Source organism: Cyprinus carpio, chromosome A5, assembly GCF_018340385.1.
Source record: "Cyprinus carpio isolate SPL01 chromosome A5, ASM1834038v1, whole genome shotgun sequence".
Lineage (NCBI taxonomy): Eukaryota > Metazoa > Chordata > Actinopteri > Cypriniformes > Cyprinidae > Cyprinus > Cyprinus carpio.
The window spans coordinates 16,888,715-16,911,832 of record NC_056576.1 but is presented as its reverse complement, the minus strand read 5'-3'; the positions used below and the strand labels follow the sequence as shown (position 1 = coordinate 16,911,832).

General features: G+C 36.8%; 1 pseudogene; it reads left to right on the top strand.

Moving 5' to 3' along the window:
* LOC109080441 overlaps window positions 1–23,118 on the top strand; it is a 99,101-nt pseudogene that overhangs the window by 5,672 nt on the left and 70,311 nt on the right.

Here is a 23,118-nt window from a genome sequence, read left to right as displayed (position 1 = left end):
AAGTGTGACAAAATGACTGGCTCCACTGGTTGAGGGGCCCCAGGGATGTGCGCTCATCCCGGGGGACTGTGTGGACCTGGTCCCTGTATGGTTACTGGCCCCGCTATGGAGTGTCCTGCCTTTCTCTGCCTAATGGCAGGGCGATTTATTTTGTCCATCCACATAGGGTTACGTCAGCCCATCACCTCACTGCAATAAACAGATTTAGTGGAAGCAGTTCTGTTCCTGCAGCGGAAAAGGCTGTGCAGAAAGCCGGAGGATATAGAGCTGTCTATTTGCCTCTAGACATGTGAGGCAGCCAGCTGAGTTTATTTATAACAGACATAAAGAGAAAACAAATTATAACAAAAACTATACAAAATTATATCCCTTTATATTTATATGTGTGAATATATACACACACACACACACACACACATATATATACACACACACACACACATATATATATATATACAGCCCTATATATATATATATATATATATATATATATATATATATATATATATATATATATATATATATATATTTATTATAATACATATGGAACTTTTTGTTAACTTAAAGTTTACTGTGTCTGTCTATTTCCTTAGTATGTTATGGTGAAAGTCAGTTGATTTAGCAGTTTCTGTCACCTTCATTGCAGGCAGGTCCATCTCTCAGATCATAATATCCCTGACAGGGGACAGATATGCTTCATTAAAGGGGAGCAGGATGTGATATGATAAGAATCATAATCGGAGCATACTCTAAAAGGGTCCGAACACAAGCAGTTCAGTATGAATGATCTCTGTCAAGATTTATTGATTCATGTTTCAACCCCAGACATGTTTCAAGTTTGCTTATCAAGTATGGAAAAGCCTTTGAATTCTTCTGAATGATGTAACGGAGGTCTGTTACTGTAATATTTGTGTATTGGTTGTAGGTAGACTCATACTAACTGCAGCGGAGCCAATCAGAAAAGTCCTTTGTATGTTTTTCTTAGCTGAAGGAAGATATAGCTTTTTTTGCTATGTCACTTCTGGTTTCATAAACTGCATACTAGATTTGTCATTTATACTATTATTTTTTTATTTCATGTTTATGTTTACATAATTTCTTTTATTGCATTCAGTATTGTTTCACACAAAAGAACAGTTTCGTCTTTACGTTTATTTTTTTTTATTATGAAACTAATGAAATTTAAATATTTAACCAGTCTCACAGCTCTAATGTGCCTCCAATAAGATCTTTGGACTTGCTAATAAGAGAACATATCTGACTCTCTGGGTTCACATCTCGATCAATACTGTATTGAACCAAACAGTAAGGGAATGGCTTTGCTACAGCACTCTCTTCTTTATGGCTGTGTGTTGGAGTGCACTCCGCACTCCTTCTCTCCCTCTCTCCTGGCTCCAACCAGTTTTAGCGGTTGAGGGGTGTGGTGATGGCCAGGGATCATACTGCGATGAACCGAATGGCCGCTGGGGCTCCCTGCTCAGATCAGTCGCCCTTAATGAGCTGCCTGGGTTCCCTGGAGGACGATTATGTTCGAAGCCTTGTGTTCCTCTGGGCCCCCATAGAAAAGGGTCCTGAGGAGGGCTTTGGATATTATGTTGAGGAAATGTGTTGTGTCATCACAGCAAGACTGTGGTGTGAGGCTTGATAGCTGAGAATTTTTATCGATACAGATTTAGCCTGAGATATATGATGCATGAGATGCATCCAAGAGATCCAATAATGCATTAAGAAAGCAGGCACTCATTTTATATTCTTCTAAATCTGTTTCCTATAACACTGATATATTTACCTTTGCCTGTTGTTTCCTTTTGCTTATTCTTATTCGTAATAAACCTTGAAGGAAAGGTTTAATTAAATAAATAATAAATGCATATAATTAAAATATATATTTTTTTTTTAGTTTACATATATTTTCTAATAATATATAAATAAAAAAACATAATCAAAAGAATGTATACAAATGTAAAATATAATACATAATGTAATAACATTTAGTTTTTTATTATTTAAATATCCTGAATATCCTTTTTTTGGGACATATGTGAGCATAGGCTTGTTGTTGTTGTCAACTAGGCCTTTATTAAGCCATATTAAAAAAATTATATTATGTTAATATACTTCATTGCTGCAAGTGTAAGAATCATTTAAGAACACTATAAGACAACATTTAAGGCCAAACCAAAATGCAAAAAGTGATTTTCACACTTGATTTAAATATGGACTATAAATACTTGAGGGTCCATATGAACCTAGCGGTAGTTTAAGACCCTTGATTTAGAATCGCCTTCTTTTCATGAAATATATGTGCTTACATTATATTTCACTCCTCCATCTGTTGAGGGCTGTGTAGGTGGTATGGAATATCCCACTGCTTCTAGCACAACATCAAGAAACAAACTGAAATTTTAAATGCCATCTGTCCAGAGCTTTCTTTTTTGCTTTGTCCTGTTTGATCGCTGCAGTCTGGGGAGTCATTGAGTCATGCTCCCTCAAAAAATGTTAATATTCCTATTACAGAAGCTCTGTCTTTCTTCTGTTATCTAGTTCCAGCTCTGCTGGTGTCCAACTGTATGTGGTAAAGACGTTGTATATATATTGATCCCATTCCCTGCATCGAGTAACAACCTACACTGTGTCTATTCCACCTTACTGTTGAAGAAATAGATTTTGCAGTAGGTGCACCTCTTAAAGCAATATCCTGATTTCCCCTGATTGTCTCGATTCTCTGGGAGTAGATTTGGTTTCTGTGGTTGCCACAGAGGAGCTTTACCTGTCAATACTAGTGTGTTCCTGTGGGTGACTAAAGTAATTTTCTTGAAGGGAGACAGTATTTTAGACATTCAGGGTGTCGCAATCCTCCCTTAGTGCTGAACGTGGCGGTGTCATTAATTGATGAAGACAGTTTGAAATGCTTGTCAGGGTTTAAAAACTAGGTGATGAGCACATTTGTGACTGATCTTTGAGTAGATTTTCTCTGCTGAATGCACTATATCATGCTGTGATCTCTTTGATGGCATAGAGGGAGTTCTGTCTTCTGAGTCTTTTAGCACATAGACCAGAGGTGTGGGATCGAACATCATGAATTTTGCATGGAAGTGGAGCATAATGAATCAACTCTCCCACTGTCGCTACTTTTACTTCATCTCTGATGATGTTCAAACTAAGGATCAGGGTTGTCATGGTACTGATTTTTAGTAAAACTGACAATGCTGTTGGCAATCGCAATCCAGACTGATATGGTCATATAAAAGTGTTAATATTGGCCAATTTACCATGAATCCCTAGTTCAAGACTACAGGTACCGCACACATTCAGGCCTGGCTCTTTAAAGGGATAGTTCACCCAAAAATGAAAATTCTGTCATCATTTACTCACCCTCATGTCGTCCTGAAGCTGCATGACATTCTTACTTCTATGGAACAAAAAAGAAGATATTTTGAAGAATGTTGAAGAACTTTGGAGCCCATTGACATACACTGTATAGACGAAACAACAACAACAACACGCAGACATATGTTCCGCAAAAGAAGTCATACAGTTTTGGAACAAAATGAGGATAAATAAATTACAGAATTTTCATTTTTTGGGTAAACTATCCCTTTAGGCGCTTCCAAGTAGAGACGGCAACTTCAGTTTATGTACATTCAGTCTATTGTGAAATTAAATATCAATAAACACGTCTTTACCCCAGTGATTCAGCAGCTGAAATGCAGTGTTTTGTTTGGAGGGGTTTGCCTGCATGTGTAAAACCTTTGAGGTTTTGCCTGAGAATGGTTTTAGAGGCTTATAGATGAGCTGTCGCTGCCTCCTGTTGAGGCACATCACTGAGACACAGCGGGGGGCTTCAGTCTGACAAGTGTCACTGTGTTATGAGTGAGAGCAGGGTGTTAGGTTTGGAGGGAAGGGTTTAGATTAAATACCAACCGATTAGCAGTGCTCTTCCTCACTCACTCACTCTCTCTCTCTTTCACTCTCTCTGTGTCATCTGCACTGCTACTAGCATCTCAAGCAGGTGTCCCTTTGTTATTTTCACAGCTAACTTATCAATCGCAAGAGCATGGGTAGTCTTTTCTATTGTGGGAATAGTCAAGCATGGGTTTAATTTACTCTTAACAAAACCTGCCACTGAGACACTTCCCTAAAAGAAATGATAATGAAAAAGTTGGTTTTTCTGTTTATCAGGATTTATGCAGATCTATTGCATATTTTAAGAACATCTGATCCAGAATAAATGGCTCTTTTGATGCAACATTTATTGTGTTTTGGCAATTTTAATTTGAAGAGTGACCTATGTATTACATTTTAAATAGCCCAACCTATAAAGGTTCTTATTAATGTGAGGTTCGAACCCAGAAGTTACAGGTTGCTCCGTCTCTTTAGATTCATTCTCTACTCTGAAACAACAGCCCAGGCTAATGTGGTCACCTTGTGGAACAACTGATTAGTGCAAAACCAAGTCAATGCGCATATACAACCTGCGCGTATAAAGCAGGAGCTGTTACAAAAATTGGACGGTGTGCATACAGTTGACAAACAGTGAAGAATAACAGGAAATTATATGTAGAGATATACAGAATTGATTTGACACACACGGCTCTGGCTGAAGCTCTCGCATTAACATCTTTAACCGCCTACATTTTTTTTTTTTAAATGTAGCTTTAAAAGGGATAGTTCACCTAAAAGTGAAAATTACTCCATGATTTACTCACCCATAAGGCATCCTTGGTGTATATGACTTACTTCTTTCAAATGAATACAAATGGAGTTATATTAAAAAAAAAATAATAATGTCCTGGCTCTTCAGTGCTTTATAATGGTAGTGAATAGGGGTCGAGATTTTGAAGCCCAAAAAGTGCATCCATCCATCATAGAAAGTACTCCACATGGCTCCGAGGGACAATAAAGGCCTTCTGAAGTGAAGCGAAGTGGTGTGTTTGTGAAAGAAAAATGTCTATATTTAAAACTTTATAAACAACAATCTCTACCTTCTGCTAACTGTCATACAAATATTCACGAGAGAGTGATGTTCCAGCATGTAATGTAGGATGTAGGCATAATGTAAGCTCCGGTAAGAAGTGACAGTTGAGAGAGTAAAACAAAATACTGGTCACGATTAGAAGTAAAAATGAGGATTTGTAAAGGAAAATGTCAGAGGATTTCTATATAAACCAAGAGGAGAATGGTTTTCCTTTGTTGTAAACAAAATTTTGTTCTCGTGACCTACGTCATCCACTGGAATATTTTGTATATCTAAAATTTACTGCCATTATATAGCATGGAAAAACCAATCCATTGTGACGGGACGAGCCAACGACAGACACAGTGGGCGTGGCGTCAGGCCTCGGAGAGGTTTTTATTTAACAGAAAAACCAAAAAAGAGAGGGAATAAAGTGTCCAAAAGGGGAACAGTGTCCAAAACAACAGGGAATCTGGTGTCCTCGTCGTGCTGCGGGGTTCGTGGGGGTCTGGCAGTGTTCATGGAGGAAGGGTCCAGGTAAGGGGCGGAGTCCGGCGGCCGCACGCGCTCCCCTCTTCGGTCCGGGGCGCGAGGGGCGGCGGCTTCTTCTAGCGGCTTCATCCTCCTCGCTGGCCGCGGCGCTTGCAGGGGATGGACGGCCCGGCCTCCTGGCCCGACGGCCGTGTAGACGGGTGCGGTTTCTCGACCGGACCGCGGGGTCCGGCAGCTCACGTCTCTGGTGGCGCTGGAATCCCTCAACGCACCCTTCCTGGACCCACGAGGACACCAGTGTGCATGCACGGGGAAGAGACCGGTCTCCCGAGGAGAGGCGCGTTGGGCTTTTAAACAGCGGCGGTGATGAGGCTCCATTTCCTTCAGGTGTGCCCCATCACACGCCGCCAGCCCTGACTCGTCCAGCGCCCCTCCTCTCTCCCACACCCACTCCTATCGGGAGCCTGGTGAAGGGCGGCGATTTAGGACGGGGTGCCGGTGATTATCAGGGAGGAGGCAGCTGACTCGTCACATTGGATATTTTGTATATCTAAAATTTACTGCCATTATATAGCATGGAAGAGCCAGGACATTTTTTAATATAACTCAGATTGTATTCGTCTGAAAGAATAAAGTCATATACACCTAGGATGGCTTGAGGGTGAGTAAATCGTGGGGTAATTTTCACTTTTGGGTGAACTATCCCTTTAATGCTCTGTTTTTTTCTTTTTTAATAATTTAATAATTTACTTTTAGCATATAAAACTTACTGTTTCAAAAGGAAATACATTAACCCAGAACAGCAGTGATATTGTTCATCTATCTTGAACTGTTGTTGCAGGTGGGGAATATTAGTGTTAATGATGAATCCCCAGTAATTTATTCTTTGAGGCAAGGGCTTTAAAATCACATAGATAGCTGTGATAAGACCTTTTTATTCCCAGCAATACGTCAGAATCCACCCATAGTGATGTAAAGAGGTCAGAGTCGGTTAAATAACACTGTGCTGGAGTCATACAGCCAGGGAATAATTATTTCAGTAGTCTCCTCTGTTTTCAGTTGTCCCCGGCTTACCTCACTGTGTCTGTTTGCTCTTGTGTAACAGTGTGTGTGCATGCATGTAAAATGAACCTCCAGACTCAATATTCTACTGCTGCACTTATTCTGATAGTGCTCTGAAATCTTGTGGTTTGGGAAGCAATTGGAGAAATCAGCTGTCATTTAATCCTAAACAGTAAGAAGCGACTCAGTCAAATATTTGAAAGCGGCTCTGTCTCATAAAGAAACGCAAACGATATCTCAGAGCCTGTCCGTTTGGGTCAGGCTTTTCAGTCTCTCTGAACAGGCTATAATTTGAAGTATATTTCATCACATTCTCTCCTGAGTCACATGCATGGCTGTCTAATAGAGGGAATGTCTGTTTGCACACAGGGATGTAGTAACAGGACTAATGTTTGCATTGGCTAGAGTCATTAGAGTCATATGAACTTTGTGATTCTGCTCTTCTCTATAGCGAAACAAATAAATACACTGATATAAAAATCAGTAAAGACCTATGAATCACAGCCTCTTCAATTTTAGGTTGGATGGCCTGGCTATGAAAAAAAGTCATTTTAGAGAAAGCAGGATCAGCAATTGACTGTCTTTTTCCTTTTTTATTGGTCATTAGAATTCGTCTTACAAGCACAGATAGCCATCATGAAAATGGCCTTTATTAGGAGTTACAGTTTATTGCCTGCTTGCTCAATATCCAATAAAACATTTTCACTGAAATGAGACTCACATGCAGGGGATCATATTTCAGTGTAACTCCGTGTCCTAACCAGACACATTGTGACAAGTTTCCAGCACCAAGCGATTTAGATTAGAGCTGTAGTTGTTTCTGTTCTTAGCTGCATATTTAATTTATGTGAAAAAAATCAGGATATTGTGAAATCTATTGAGAATAAACCTGTGGTTCCATCCCATGTGTTCAGGAGAACAAAATCGTCACTCCCTTTACCTTAAACTTTTGAACAGCAGTGTATGTGGATGGAATCCCAGCTAGTGACTTTCTGATAGTCATCTGACAGCCTCAAATGTGTATGAAAGTAATTGTACACATCCAGTACTCAACATAAACTATAGTTGAGGCTTATTCCATCATCACTTGAGAAAATAAACCATGATGAGACAATTCCCTATTCAATGAAAAGTTTTGTTATGAAATGATATGACATATCAGACAGGTATGTGAGGAATTAAACCCGGCTGGGTGGAGTCCCTCTGCAGTGACAGCGGGTCACCTTTCACCGCAAACCACAGCGGCTCTGTTCACTAAACACACCTATGCACACACATCAAGCTGTGTAAATGTTTAAGATGGTGGACGCTGATGGCGTGATCCCTGCGGATGCATTATTCAGCATGCCATGCACGTCCAGTAGCCAGATGTCAGTGTTATTTCAAATCGCCAGGCAAACAAACAAATAAAAATAGCTTGTTGTGTGAACCCTGGTACTCAATTGGGTGGGTGACAAACGCTGCTGTTTGTCCCCTGATCGCGTCCCATAATGCCCTCAGGATCCCTCCTTTTCTCTGGGGTCCTCTTGCTTACTTCTCTCTCTTCCTTACATCACTCTCCTCTCGTTTACTTTCTGGGATACTCCTCCTTTTCCCCTCAGACTCCTCTTTCTTTCATCTTCCCTCATTCATTCACATTTCCTCTTATCATTCATTTCTCAGAAGTCTCGTTTTCTTCTTTCTCTTGTATCACTCCACGGGCCTGCGTGCTCATACGTGTCAAAGCCAGACAGTGGCTGTTAACAGGAAGTCGGGTTGACGAGAGGAAGCGATGATGCTTTAATGCTATTAGCTAGCCATGTTGAGAGAGAGACTCATTAGTCACTGAATATAAGAGCTGACAGCGAGTGCAGTCTGCATCGATTACCTTATTTTTTTGCTAGCATGTTTTCCCTAGAAATTAATTTCTCTAGTTGACAGAAAGTGTTAAAGGTTTTTTGGGCCTGGTATAATACACGTTTCACAAATAGACATATTCAACAGGGGCATAGAGATAAAGTGCAGCTAATATATATATATATATATAAATTTAAATATGCATAGCATTTAATTAGTATGTATATTATAGAAAATGGGGTCGCTGCCTGTTTCTGTCCATCAAGAGATGCTTGTTCTGAATTTGTTTTTTTAATATCTTAGTGTATTAATAGTGTATTTTTATTCTTATGTTTAAAGTCTTTTTCTGTTGTCCTCCTCAGGATAATCTTGTAAGCTTTGGTCCACTGCTGAAGGAACCTGGGTTTATTTTAAAAAAAAAACGACTGATCAAAAGCCTCCAAATAGGACAAATTATGTGACTTCTCCATAGATCATCCAGTGACTATGAATGAGTGTTAAACGCTCAATCACGTCTCCCTAATGATAAGATGGCCTGAAGTCATGATTATAGCTGTGTTGAGCTAAGTAGTGCTCACACAGAAAAGCTGTTATCCATAACAAGAGACACATGATGCGTTGTGTCTGGCACTCCTCGCATTATCTCCACATAAAGCATTGATCTGTGGTTATTGTCCAAAGAGCTTGAATGCACTCACATTACGCAGAGCTCACAAATGATTGCCTATTAGTCGCTTGTTAGATCTTAGTGATTTTTATTTTAAGTCCTTCCATTTTGTACTTTTCGGAATAATCTGACCATGGCCTCTAAGTTAAAGGGGTGCTATTATGCTTTTTCACTTTTTCAACTTTAGTTGGTCTGTAATGTTGCTGTTTGAGCATAAAAAAGATCTGCAAAGTTACAAAGCTCAAAGTCCAATTCAAAAGAAGATATTTTATTTAACAGAAATCACTTTTCAAAAACTACAACAAATGATTCGTTTGGACTACAACGCATATTTTCCGGGATTTGTGATATCACAAAGATCGACGATTGGGACGAGACCTGGTTGAGCTGCACTAGAGAAGGCAACGGGCGTTATCACTATGTTGGAGACATGCTAGCTTTCCCAAGGCAGACAAGCTTAGAGTGGTTACAGTCATCCGGTTTTAAATCACGGTCAAATTGATTTGGTTTTAATGCAATATTTACACTGAAGCTCACAGCAGGAGGCTATGGTAAGGGGCATGACATTTCCCGACCAGGCGCAGAGTGCTGCCAATCACAATACAGATTGGCCCAGCTAACCAATCACAACATACACTGGCCCAGCTAACCAATCACAGGGCATTTTGTATTTCAAAAGGCGGGCCTTCATTTGATACAGGAACTATTCCAGCCAGACTGGGGAGAGAGGTGATTTAATAATGTAAAATATGTGAAAAATAATGTGTTATTCGAACAACCTAGTATGAGAGCCTGTTCTAGTACACCCCTAAAACAAAATCAAGACCTTGTAAAAGAGCATAATAGGACCCCTTTAAAAGAGTTGTGAGTCCAAGCTTTGGTCTATATATTTTATAAGATAAGGAAACTTTATGGACACTGTTCACAAAGTTTTTCTGAATTATTTTTGCATTCACCATATCTAATATTCATATGGCCTACTAAGCTACAAGAGCACTGAGCCCTTTGATCGATTCTTCTATTTGAAGTGCATGGCCACTGAGGTCCGCTGACCTATTTGCTCAATCATTAATAAACATGACAATGAGAAGTTTTAAAATTTCAGACAAACTTCAAATGAATTTGCTCATACTTTCCGATATTGCAACTTTGGTTCTGTTTGCTACCTCACTTCAAATTCTAAGAATTCAAATTCCATTGCTAGCAATGCCATAGTCATAGGTTTGATTTCCAGAGAATGTGTTAAGTGATAAAATGTTTGCCTTGAATATGTTGCAGGTCATATTGAAAAAGCATCTGCCAATTGCATAAATATTAATGTCATCCTAAATATGTGCATTTTTGGAATGCTGCTCATCCAATCAGGTTAGATGACGGAGACTTTATATCATGAATTGTCAAATGGATTGCTTTGAAGGGCTTCAGCTTTGTATGATTTGTATGAGGCCGTCAGGGTCAGGAATGTCTTGATATAGTACTGTCTTAAAGTATGAGGTATGTACTTTTGTTGAGAGAATGGCAGTGAGAGCTCCCTCATGCTCCAAATTTCTTGCCTTTTGTTTTCATTTGTCCCCAGCTCCCAAAACTCATCTCTTTTTCTCTTTCGTTCCTATCATGCTCTATCTGTCATAGTGTTCTAATGAGAGCAGTGGAGACCTTTGTCTCTATGGTGATGAGACTGGCTGTCTCCAGTGTGTGTTTCCTTCTTGCTCAGAGGTGAGAAAAGCCCTTCACTTTCTGCCCTGATGAGTCAATTCAGCTTCTGAAACAACACTTATTTATTCTAGAGTGTGGCCAGTTAAGAAGATGGCTTGAGGCTTAGCTACTAGACAATTAATAACTACAGGAAAAAAGGTCACTCAGATGCCTTTTGGTATAAAAACCTGTTCCAAACAATGACGCCACTCCCACATGCCTAGAAAATGCATGTTAGCCCCATGATAAGTTTCCATTTGTGATGCTTCATGGTTTACTAGTGTCTGTCATGTATGTTACATTCATGTCTCAGAGATTGGATGAGGAAAAGGAAAGAACCTGGATGCTGCAGCTGTGTAATTTGTATTCAAATCTGCTCAGCTATGATCCGTGCTCTACAATTATGGAGTAAGTGTGCCCCATGCCAGCCCATAATAATACAGCCCAAATGCATGTTTAATGAACTGTTTGGCCAACTGTTAAAATGCTAAATACACAGCTTGCATTTCTGTGTATATGCCTTAGCTGAGAATGATCATTTAGCTCTGTGCCACTAATAAATTTTACGTAGTGAATTTGTCTTATTATATAGTGCATTAATCCTTTCTTCTTAGTATTCGTTTTCTTTCTAGAAATATTTACAACTGTTATTAAATCAGTAGCCTAGAATGGCCATAAAACTAGTCTTTATGACTCTATAGCAATATGATAGCAATTTTCTCCTCTGCTGTATCTCTCAAATTATTATTAGTAGTTTTATTTTTATCAGGAGCACAGGATGAATTAATGTAATATTGCACAGAAATACTTCATGTTGGTTAATTGATAATTCAATAAACAAGTGCAAAACTACTAAAAAAAACAAGTCTAATGGAATACTATGCTTATATTAAATACAAAACGAAGGTGTAATTAAACTAGCTCATTATTTAATTTAAATGTAATTAATTGTCATTTTAATGTTGTATTGCTGTTTTAATATTATTAATCAATATATTATAATATTGTAATATTTTGAGGTGAATTATTTCCCTACATTTAAGATTTATTTAATTATTATTTTTTTATTATTTAAATTTTAAATTTTCATAATTTCTTCACACAGAGCTATTTTGATGGTTTTCGAAGACCTGTACATGCAAGCTTGAAATTGTTTATCGTAAGTCTTTTTGTAAATGACAAAAAAAGATTTTCAATTTTTGTGTGAACGTGAACTGTCCCTTTAAGAATGCAAAAGAATTCCTCTATAGATTCAGTCAGCAGCACATAATGATATCTAATCTAATCTGCTACGCAAGGGAATTGATAGCTCGTCTGCACAGCGGGTTCTGGAGGGTCATTAACGAGGGGTTATGGAATCCATTTACAGATGTGCCATATGTTTTTATTATTGTTGTGATATTGACAGGTCTGTTTGCATCTCTGACCACTGAATATGAGAGAGCACCAGAGAGATTTCACATTGTATAAAAGAGAGACATTCAGCGGCATGTACAGATCAGCGACTGTATTCAACAAATGAAAAGTATTTTTTCCTATTATTCCAATCATTTTATGGTAAATTTCCATCTTCATAAGGGTTTCTTTTTTTTTTTCTGTGCACCGTCTCCCTCAAATGACTTCATTATTTGTGTGAGAAAGCAATAATACATCCCAGCTATGGACTTTGCTCAATGAAAAACATAGATATATGTGTTTGTTCTGTACTGCTCTCAAAAATGGTCACAAAATTGAAAAATTATCTCTCATGTCTATACCGCTTACCTAGATTTCATCTGTTTGTGCTGATTGTGAAGTAGCTCTGAGCAAATGCATAATTTATTCCTCTCTGAAGCCTGATGAATTATAAAGAACGCATTGTGCTCATTTTCTAAAACCATACAGTCATCTGCATTAGATTAATTGCAAAATATGCCTCTCCAGCATTTTTCTGGCTCACGACGCTCTTTCTTAATCCGCGATAACTCTTAGAACTTGCTGTTGTGCCACTCATAAATTCAACAGCATCCAGGAAGTTCTGATGGATGTCTTTGATCTCACCCTAGAGCTTTCTTCAGGTGTTTTAGACCTTGTTCTGTCAGATCTTCTGCCTCTAATGATAGCGCTCTCTCTGATGTTGTATTGTTTGGCCCAAGCAAACAAAGACAAAGTGCATCACAGCTTCTGTTGGCTGGAGTAATAACCTTCCAGTCAAAGATCAGTCTGGAATAATGAATGGCATCTCAGCAGTGCTAAAGACAGGTTGACTTTGACCCCTCGTCTTAGCTAATTTGTGTATAAATGCTGCCTATTATAGAGGCTGGAGATGCTGCCTGGAGTGATGTTGGCACAGTCAGCTAAGCCAAAAAAACCAAGCTGCTGGCAATTGTCTTCCAGTTGTCCTATTGGCTTAAAGGCTGTTGGAAGAATCTTTCCTTCATTACTTGTTTATTTTTTTATTTTTTACGGTTGAGTCTTCCTGCGCTGGGACATGAGCTGATCTCTTCAGTTCCATTAAGTAGCTAATCTCCCACCAAGGGTTTGTGTGTTTTTATGCCAGCTTGTTGCTAACTTAAGATGTTTGTAACTTAAGATATGTTTGTATGTGACAGCTGTGCATTGATCACTTAAATGGCAAACATTTCAGGATGGTTATGCAGATTTAAATGCATCTGTCTATTTTTCTGTCAGTCAGTCAGCTAAATGTTCTAAATTGTTCTAAGTATTTATTGCAATTTTCAAATCCTTTTTATGCATATATTTTATTGTTTTGTCCTTGTCCCAGATCAATTTGATTTTTAAAATATTCAATAAATACAAGTATACATTTCTAAAACTCCGGTAAAGGAAAATAAACCAATATTTCACCAAAATTTCACTTTTTTTATTTGAAAGTTTTACAATCCTTATTTCAGGATGCCATTTTAATGTATAATCCACATTCATTTGTGATTTGATGGAAATGACGCTGTGTTTGAAATGTTCAGAATTATACACATTTATACATAGTTTGTTTGTGTGGCTCTCTGTCTGCACACTGCCTAATGTGGGGTGTCTGAGTGTCTGACCATGTAAAATCCACTGAGGGAATGGAGATACAGCACTAACTTTAAAATAGTACTTAGTGCCATCTAGGTGACGTCCTTCAGCCTATAATTAGTGAAATAGCCTCTCAGATCTTCTGAAGAGTGAACAGTGCCTATAATGGCAGTGTATAAAACTTTAATGTGTTTTGGATACAGCTCTTATAATGATTTGGCCTTGCTCATGATTGCAGCAACCAGGCCCGAATGACATTTCTAGAGATTTCTTGCTGAAAAAAAAAAGATAACAATTTATCTTTTTAAAACTCAAAAGGGACCAAAGACAAATGGTGCAACATCAAGTAATTCTTCTCTCAGAGTGACTTAATATACAGAGACATGGAGCAGATAATACAGTCAATATTTTGGATGCTCATATTTTAGGGAGTAACACAAGAGATGTGGGTCACAAATGAATTATTTATTCATTTAAATAATGATTTAATTGTTTAAATCGTTTAACAAAAAGATTAAAAAATATGAATACAAGTTTTTCATTGTATATAATTTTATAAAACCATGTATTTTATATGTTATGGGGGAAATTCTGAAAAAAATTGAATGTATATTTAAAAACCAGAATATATCAGAATGATACAAAGCTGTTTTGTACTGTTTTATCAAAATATGGAAGATATGACTGAGTATATATATATTTTTACAACTATATATTTACATTAACCACCATATTCAGATCAAACCTATTTTTTAAATGCCATTGAGAATTTATAATTATAGTTATAATTATAATTATATTCTGGTTTATAATTATATGTTCTGGATTTGCATTTATATATTATAGATTTATAACCGCATATATACATATTCAGAATTTGCAATAATGTAGTAATTTACATTTATGTTTTCAAATTGACAAATATATTTGCAGGATTAATAATTTTATGGTCTGATTTACATTAATATATTAAGTTTTACAACTATTTATTTGGATTTTCAACCATATTCAGATCAGACTTATTGTTAACTGCTATTTGTAATTGTAGTATAGATTCTGATTTATAGCTATATATTCAGGATTTGCATTTTTATATTCAATATTTATAACTGTGCATGTATTTTGAGGATTTATAATTATGAAGTATATATATTTTCAGTTGTACAACTACATGTTCAAATTTACAGCTATATATTCAGGATTTATAATAATATTGTCCGATTTCTATATTTGGGGTTTTCAGTGTTTCTAATTATATATTCCAATTTGTAACTATTATTCAGATTTGATTCAATTATTGCATTACAAACCTAATGAACAATATGAAATTAGCTTCCGTTTGCACGTGACCTCTGTATGATGGTAGTACAGAGTCTTTTATTCAAGCTGTTGAGCATGTGCTAACCTCCCAGAGCTGTTAAAGGGCAGCATGCAGTGCTTTACTTTAGCAGAGTATCATTTTACAAAGGACTGTGTTTGCCTGAGCATTGGATTTCCCTGGTGGATGTCTAGAGCATTCTCTTGTCTCAGTGTTGTCACAGGTTGAGCCATCCTCTCAGGTTCATTTAGAGCCTCAGTGAAATTGCAGTGAAAACATTGAGGAGAATTCTTACTATGCCGTATATAAAAGCCAGCATTTTTCATTGCTGTGTTGAATCAGACTTCATGGCTGAGAGGAACAAGAAAAAAGACACTTAAAACTGGAAATGTGAGAGCAGAGATGCATCTTTCTGCGTCTTTTGATGTTTGATGATCTGATGTATCTCTCACTCTCACTAATGTGGGAGTAAACTCTAGTCATTTTATTGGTTAGTAGTTAGTACTCCACTCTAGTTTCCATATCATTTACTTTTTTTGGTGAAAAAAATAGATAGAAGTTTACGTAGATAGTAGATCAGCTGCTCTGTTTATTCAACAAAAGCATACAGTGACCACTGACCAGGGACTGTCAAGTTTTGGCAAGGACAAAAAAGCACCATAAAAGTGGTCTATACAGTGTGTGCAGCATATTCAAAATCTTCAGAAGCTGAAATATACATACATTTAATATATAAAAGTAAAGTTATTCACTAAAATGACTTTCAAATTTCATTCACATTTCATTAAGTCATTCACATTTACATACATTCAAACGTGGTCTGTAAAATGCCAAATGCTATTGATTTTTGCATGTTTCATAAGGGTTATGATGCACCAAGTTTGAATATAGAGAAACAGATTTCTAATCAAATTTTTCAGTGATGACCTCAGACAAGTAATCCATTCAAAAGTTTGGTGTCAGGAGGATTTTACATACTCTTGAAGACTTTAATACTTTTATTTAGGATGCATTGGTTGACAGTAAAAACATTTATATTGTTGCAAATAAAATTTCCAATAGATGCTGTTCTGATGAAAGTTTCCACAAAATTATAAAGCACAGCCATTTTAACATTGGTAATAATAATAAGAAATATTTCTTGAGCATCAAAACAGCATTTTAGAATGATTTATAAAGGGTCGTGTGACACTGAAGACTGAAAGTTGAAAATGTAGCTTTAACAATTTTACTGTATTTTTACTGTATTTTTTATCAAATAAATGCCACTTTGGTGACCATAAGGGACTTATAATCCATTAAAATGATCTTATCAACACCAGACTTTTGAACAGTAGTGTAGCTCACGACTATGATGAAAGAATTTTTATTTTTGAGTGAAGTTTTCCAATAAGCTTGTATTGTCTTTTCATATTTTCTTTCCCTGAGGAGACAAATGTAGAATAACTTGAACAGTTCAAATGAGGTTATATACTCTGAGCAGAGCTCTCTTTCTTTAAAGGGGTCATATGATGTTGCTAAAAAGAACATTATTTGGTGTATTTGGTTTAATGAAATGTGTTTATGTGGTTTAAGGTTCAAAAAACACATTATTTTCCACATACTGTACATTATTGTTTCTCCTATATGCCCCACCTTTCTGAAACATGTAGATTTTTACAAAGCTCATCGTTCTGAAAAGCTAGGTGTGCTCGGATTGGCCAGTTATCCAGTACTTTGTGATTGGTCGAATGCCTCAAGGGTGTGACGGAAATGTTATGCCCTTTGCCATACTGTGATGTGTGTCCCGGTCAGAAAACCTACGAGATAAGACAAAAACAATAAAACCCATTACAAATGAGCCATTTGTTGCATCCAGTGGGGATATAATTACGGATTATAAGGACTTATACTGTGTTTTTATGCATTGCATTGCATTGTGCCATGTAAACATAAAACCATGTCTGCATTTGTGATCGGAGAAACGACAAACACCAAGCTCTACTCTACCCCAGCGGTTCTCAATTCCAGTCCTTATGCCCCCCAGCTCTGCATATTTTGCATGTCTCTCTTTGTTAACACACCTAATTCAGATAATCAGCTCATTAGAAGTGAGCTCCATGCATGAACTGTGTTCCTATTGACATGGTCCCTACACAGTGTTCATTGCTCCTTACTCCCTGAGCAGGGGAAATCCGTTTAAGTTTACCTCACTTCGGAACATTCATTCACGGATTTGCGCTGCGCAAAGTGTGACATCATATACCTCTGTAAATAAATACAATTTAAATTCACTTCTCGCACACTTCAATGCACTTTAAATGGAACATATACGTTTTCTTTGAACTGGAATCATGCCGGAATATCCTGTGATGTCCACTTCACAGGGCACTTGCGTTTGAATAGAACAAACGTCTGAAGCCATAAGAGAAACATACAAAATGTTCAGAGCAGGGGGGTGCGAGGACTGGAATTGAGAACCACTGCTCTACACTGCTCAAAACTTGCGTGTGAATCATTAGTGGCAAATCCTTTACATATGTAAACGTACTTACAGTCTGTGAGTCAGAACAGCCAGCATTGTAGTCTTCTCTCCCAGGATCAGGAAGCAGTCCTCCATAAAATGTGCTGCACACATCTGAATATTTGTGTTGAACTGTTCTGGAACAGTGTTGTAAATACAACTTAACCACTGATTTCTAGTTGTGTCCACTTTTGGAAGACCACAAAAAGTAGTTTCGCTTTCACAACGAAACAGCATCTCCACGACATGCCTTGGCAGCAACATCGAGAATCAAAGGTTACACCTTCTTTCTTTGCATGAACATTTGGGGGGCGTTATGCAAATCTTCCCACATCCATCGTGACGTAGACATGTGGGGGCATGTTAGAACGAGCCGTTTTAGGAGGGTGTGGACGAGTCTAAACTTTTATTAAGAATATCTCTTTGGGTTTGAGACTTTAGTTTTTGCAACTTTACAGATCTTCTTTATACACTAAGAGCTTGTAACACTCTAAAGAGAAAGGAAAACTTGAAATCACATCATATGACCCCTTTAAATCTGAAGCCACTGACTTCAGCATCATCAAGTCCCATTTATTTTACTGTCACTGTGTCCCCATACCAGCTGCGAATCCAAGTTGTGCTTTGGGCAATAATTTGCTGGGTTGTCCCTCTCAGTGAGTCCAGGCTCTTCCGTATGGTGTTTTTATACTAAAAATCACAACAGAGCACATTTCTGTGGGATAAAAGAGAATTAAAGAGTACTGAGGATAAAGTGAATACTATTAATATATTAATGCATACTGTGTCCACCATGTGAAAGCCTGAGAAAGTAGAATGGTCCGAGTTCTCACTAGTCATAAGTGTTGTATGTGAGAGAGTCAGACAGGAGAACTATGATTGTGTAGCTGCTCCCTAGAGACTGGGGAGGATTTTTATCACAATTCAGTGAGCTGCCATCTGGGAAAGCGGGTCAACATGGGGAGGAAATAGATTTTAAATGTCTCAGTGAAATATACATGTACAGGAGTGATCCATCATGATTCTGAAGATAGTCATGCATGACTGTGAGACATCTGATGAAGTCTAGCTCTCTTGATTATGGCTGTTTTCATAGCAAATGTTTTATTGTAAATCTTGACTTAAATTTTTTTTATTAGATATTTTAAGATATTTATTGCACATTAAAAATGCACTACAGTTCAAAAGTTTAAGTTAAGTTCTTTTGAAAGAGGCCTTTTATGTTCATTTAAAAATATTGTAAAAACAGTAATATTGTACATTATTATTACAATTTGAAATAAATGTTTTCTATTTGAATATATTTAAAGATTTATTCCTTTGGCAAAGCTGAATTTTCAGCAGCCATTACTTCAGTCTTCATGTCACATAATCCTCCAGAAATCATTGTAACATTTCTTATTGTGATGTTGAAAACAGTTGTGCTGCTTAATATTTTTGCGAAAATGGTGAAACATTTTTTTTTCAGGATTTTTATTTTTTAATTCTTTGAAATTGAAAGAACACCATTTATTTGAAAAGAAATCTTTTGTAACATTGTAAATGTCTTTACTGTCACTTTTGGTCAGTTTAATGGATCCTTGTTGGATAAATTATTTAATTAATTTATATAAAAAATCTTATTAATCAGTAGTGTACATGTAACAAATAAAGATGCTTCGAATATATAATATTTATAGTCAAAATGATTTACAATAAATTTGAATTTAATTGAAAACTTTAAATGTGAATATTAATAAATTAAATGTTTTATAGATGATATTTTATGATTTGCTTTGCCTTTGATACTCTGATAATATAAAACCCAGAAATGTAACTGTGGAAACAAAGCATTGTCTCAATAGTATCACACAGTATAAGTAGTTCTTCAAAAAATGTATTAAAATGTATTGCTGCCTTTATATTGTAAAAAAAGGGTTTCCTCACAAGGGAATCATCATATTTGGGAGTCCTTGGTATCAAAACTTGAAAACCCATTGCATACATTGTGATTTCCCATAAACTGCATCATTGGTGTGTTTTCTCAACAGGATTCTGACCGTTGTGGGGCCAGATTTTGATTTGCGGACACTCAGGGCAGTAAGAGTCTTGCGTCCACTTAAACTGGTGTCTGGAATTCCAAGTAAGTTATATTAAAAAAAAACTTTTTTACAAACAAGCAAACAAACAAATAAGAGGATACGTTTAGAAATTGCTTTTGATAAATTGTCTAATTGATTGACTGTTATTGCTATTTATAACTTGCAGTACATACTGTATCTTCTATGTACGTGATTAGGTCTCCAAGTGGTTTTGAAGTCCATCATGAAAGCAATGGTTCCTCTGCTTCAGATTGGCCTTCTGCTCTTTTTTGCTATCCTCATGTTTGCCATCATTGGTCTAGACTTCTACATGGGCAAGTTTCACCGCACCTGCTTCAGAAACGATACTGGTATGTGAGCTTTAGCATGATAATGGAGCTTGGGATTTCAGTTTAATGTGTTTATAAGCACTCATACGCTCTTAGGTTGCTGTAAAGATCACTGTGATAGTTTACGGCTGACAGTAATGTTGTTCTAAGGGGAACAGGCAGCTGACTTTCCATGTGGGACGGAACCTCCAGCCCGGATGTGTGAAGGCGACACTGTTTGTAGGGAATACTGGACCGGTCCAAACTTTGGCATAACAAACTTTGACAACATCCTGTTCGCTGTGCTCACCGTCTTCCAGTGCATCACTATGGAAGGATGGGTGGACATCCTTTACAATGTGAGTGTAATACTAATATCTTATTGCCTATTTACAGTTAAACAAATTAAGAGCAAAAATTATTCTCGTTCAACTGTTTTGTGGCTTCATTACAAAAAAGAATATTGTCAGTTTTACAGTAGTTTAAAATTGGACTTTTTGTTTTTTGTTAAAACCTAAAAATTGTCAGTGAATCTTTTACATACACTACTGTTCAAAGCTTTGAGGCCAGTAAGATTGTTTAAAAGAAATACTTTTGACCAAAGGTTTCAGTAAAGACGTTTATAATGATCTTGAGAAAAGAAAAGAAAAGAAAAGAAAAGAAAAGAAAAGAAAGAAAAGAAAAGAAAAGAAAAGAAAAGAGTCTTGAGAAAAGCATTTCACAGTTTCCACAAAAATGTTAAGCAGCACAGCTGTTTTTTACGATAATAATATACTTGAGCTGCAAATCAGCATATTAAAATGATTTCTGAAAGATCTTGTGACACTGAAGACCAGAGTAATAGCTTCTGAAAATTCAGCCTTGCCATAACAGAAATGTATTAAAATAGAAAACAGTTATTTTAATATTATAATAATATTTGACAATATTATTGTTTTTGATCAAATAAATGCAGCATTGGTGGGCATAAAAGACTTCTTTTAAAACATATAAAAATAATAATAATAATAATAAAAAAAAAAAAAAAAAAAAAAAAAAAAAAACGTACCAACACCAAACTTTTGAATGGTAGCCTAGTGTATATGCATCTAAAATGTACAGTCTTTCCATTCTGGGGAAGCATCCTGTTTCAAAGGAAAATAATATGTCAACACAGGAAAGAAAACAGCTTGTTTTTGTTGATACCACAAAAACTGAGTGATGGGAAACAAAGTGGTAGCTCATTTAAATAATCCCACAGCAGATCCAGGAAAGGTTGTATAGGATTTCCATTTCCATATTTTTTTCATGAACCAAAAAGTCAAAATAGCTAAATAATTTTGACATGTATGCATAGTGCTCTCATTTCATGGGCCTCTTATAAAATAATACTGAGCCAGGAGAGATAGGCAATATGTCCAAATGTAATTTTTGTTCAAAGCTGGATTTACAGTAAGTTATATTAATGTGACCAACTGAATGATCTAGAATTAACAATAACAGGCCACGAAATCATTTAGTATTTTTAGACAATGAACAGCCATGAATAAGCTGCTAGTCTTCTAGTCCCTGTCATCTGTTTACTGCTCCTCTCGAATCATCAGCTGAATGTCATGAAGCACCAGGCTGTGCACTACTCTCTGATGCCTTGCTGCTTGGTGATGCTGACCTTCTTTGAACCCTGTACTCTCAGAAGTATCACTACGCTACCTGCCACCCAGGTTAGACACTGCACTCCAGGTTAGAGTTTGAACACTGTGCCCCTGAAGAGGTGATCCAGACTTTTGATTACCAGTTAAAGTCTGGTCCACTTTTTATTTTGACCAAGAAGTGTCTACTTAGAGAGGAAGAGTTCATATGAGTGACATCTGTATGTAGGGCTGGGCGGTATGACGGTATATATCGTTACTGCGAAATAAAGTGTCTATCCTTAGAGATTTGTTATATCAAGTATTCCACAGTATGCAAATATATCTGAGTAACATGGTACTTCTTAAACATTATACACCTTCTGAGTGATAAGGAAACATGCATGAATGAGAAAATAAAGAGCGGGATGCACTTGGTAGAGTCAGAGCTGATCCTCCCTATACGCAAAATACGCAAGCTGTGTAGAGCCCCCGAAACACCAGGGGGCCCCCTTGCTCTCAAAGACGATTTAATTTAAGTTTCATTTTTGAATTTGGCCAGATGAACAACATGAATGATAATTTCTTTTAATGAGGTGCGCCGTCGCCCTTTCTACATAAACATCAGTCAAATCATGTAATGTGAATGTCGTACAGTCTTGCTTGAGACTAAAAAACCAGTTACGGAAGAGACACTGTTTCTCAAGCGCATTCCGCAAGCGTGATTTGAGACTGAAGGAAACACGGACAAATGCGTTTCATTCAATCATTTATAACCACTCATAGCCCACTTCACAAAAAAATATGCACACTGTAATGTCATAATGCCCGTCGTGTGGAGTATTCAAGTCAACACAGTCGTTTATATGTTAAATAAATGTAAAACAGTTGGGTGAAAACCAGATGTGTTTCAGTATATTGGATCTGTGCAGATGGTCTTAAAGGGACAGCAGCCTTATTTATCTGCTGCTGTCTGTCATTATTAATGCTAATCATGTTTGATTGATACAGTGAAGTCTATGCAGTGTTTTATTTATACACTTTATTCAATTTCTGAAATATTTCTCACCACATGTTAAATAAACCTAGCCTACTGTAACTGAATAAATTAAAAGTTTGTTGTGCTTGTAATTTGCTTCTTTTTCTTTATTTTAATAACAAAAATGAAATACAAATAGCTATATCAAGGTACATATTGTTATTCTGAAATAAAATTTTGTTCATAACGCCCACCCCTACCTTCATGACTAGTTTGCTTTTTTATGAGATGTTCAGTGACAGGCAAATCTGAAATCGATGATACCTCAATAAAGTGGTAGCTCCTTCATATAATGGCACAGCAGATCTGAGAAAAGGTTGTATAGATGAAAATATGTGTAGAAAATTTTTTTTTTTTTTTTTTTTTTAATTTAGTTAAAATCTTTTAAATGCTTCCAGTGAGTCATTGATGTAACTGTCACCTGTATTCTTTTATATAACGATACTATGGAGAGCCTGATGGGACAGATGTTTTGAAACAACCTTTTGACATGTCTGAGTCTTAGTTAGTTGAACCTTTTTGTTTTTATCTCTAG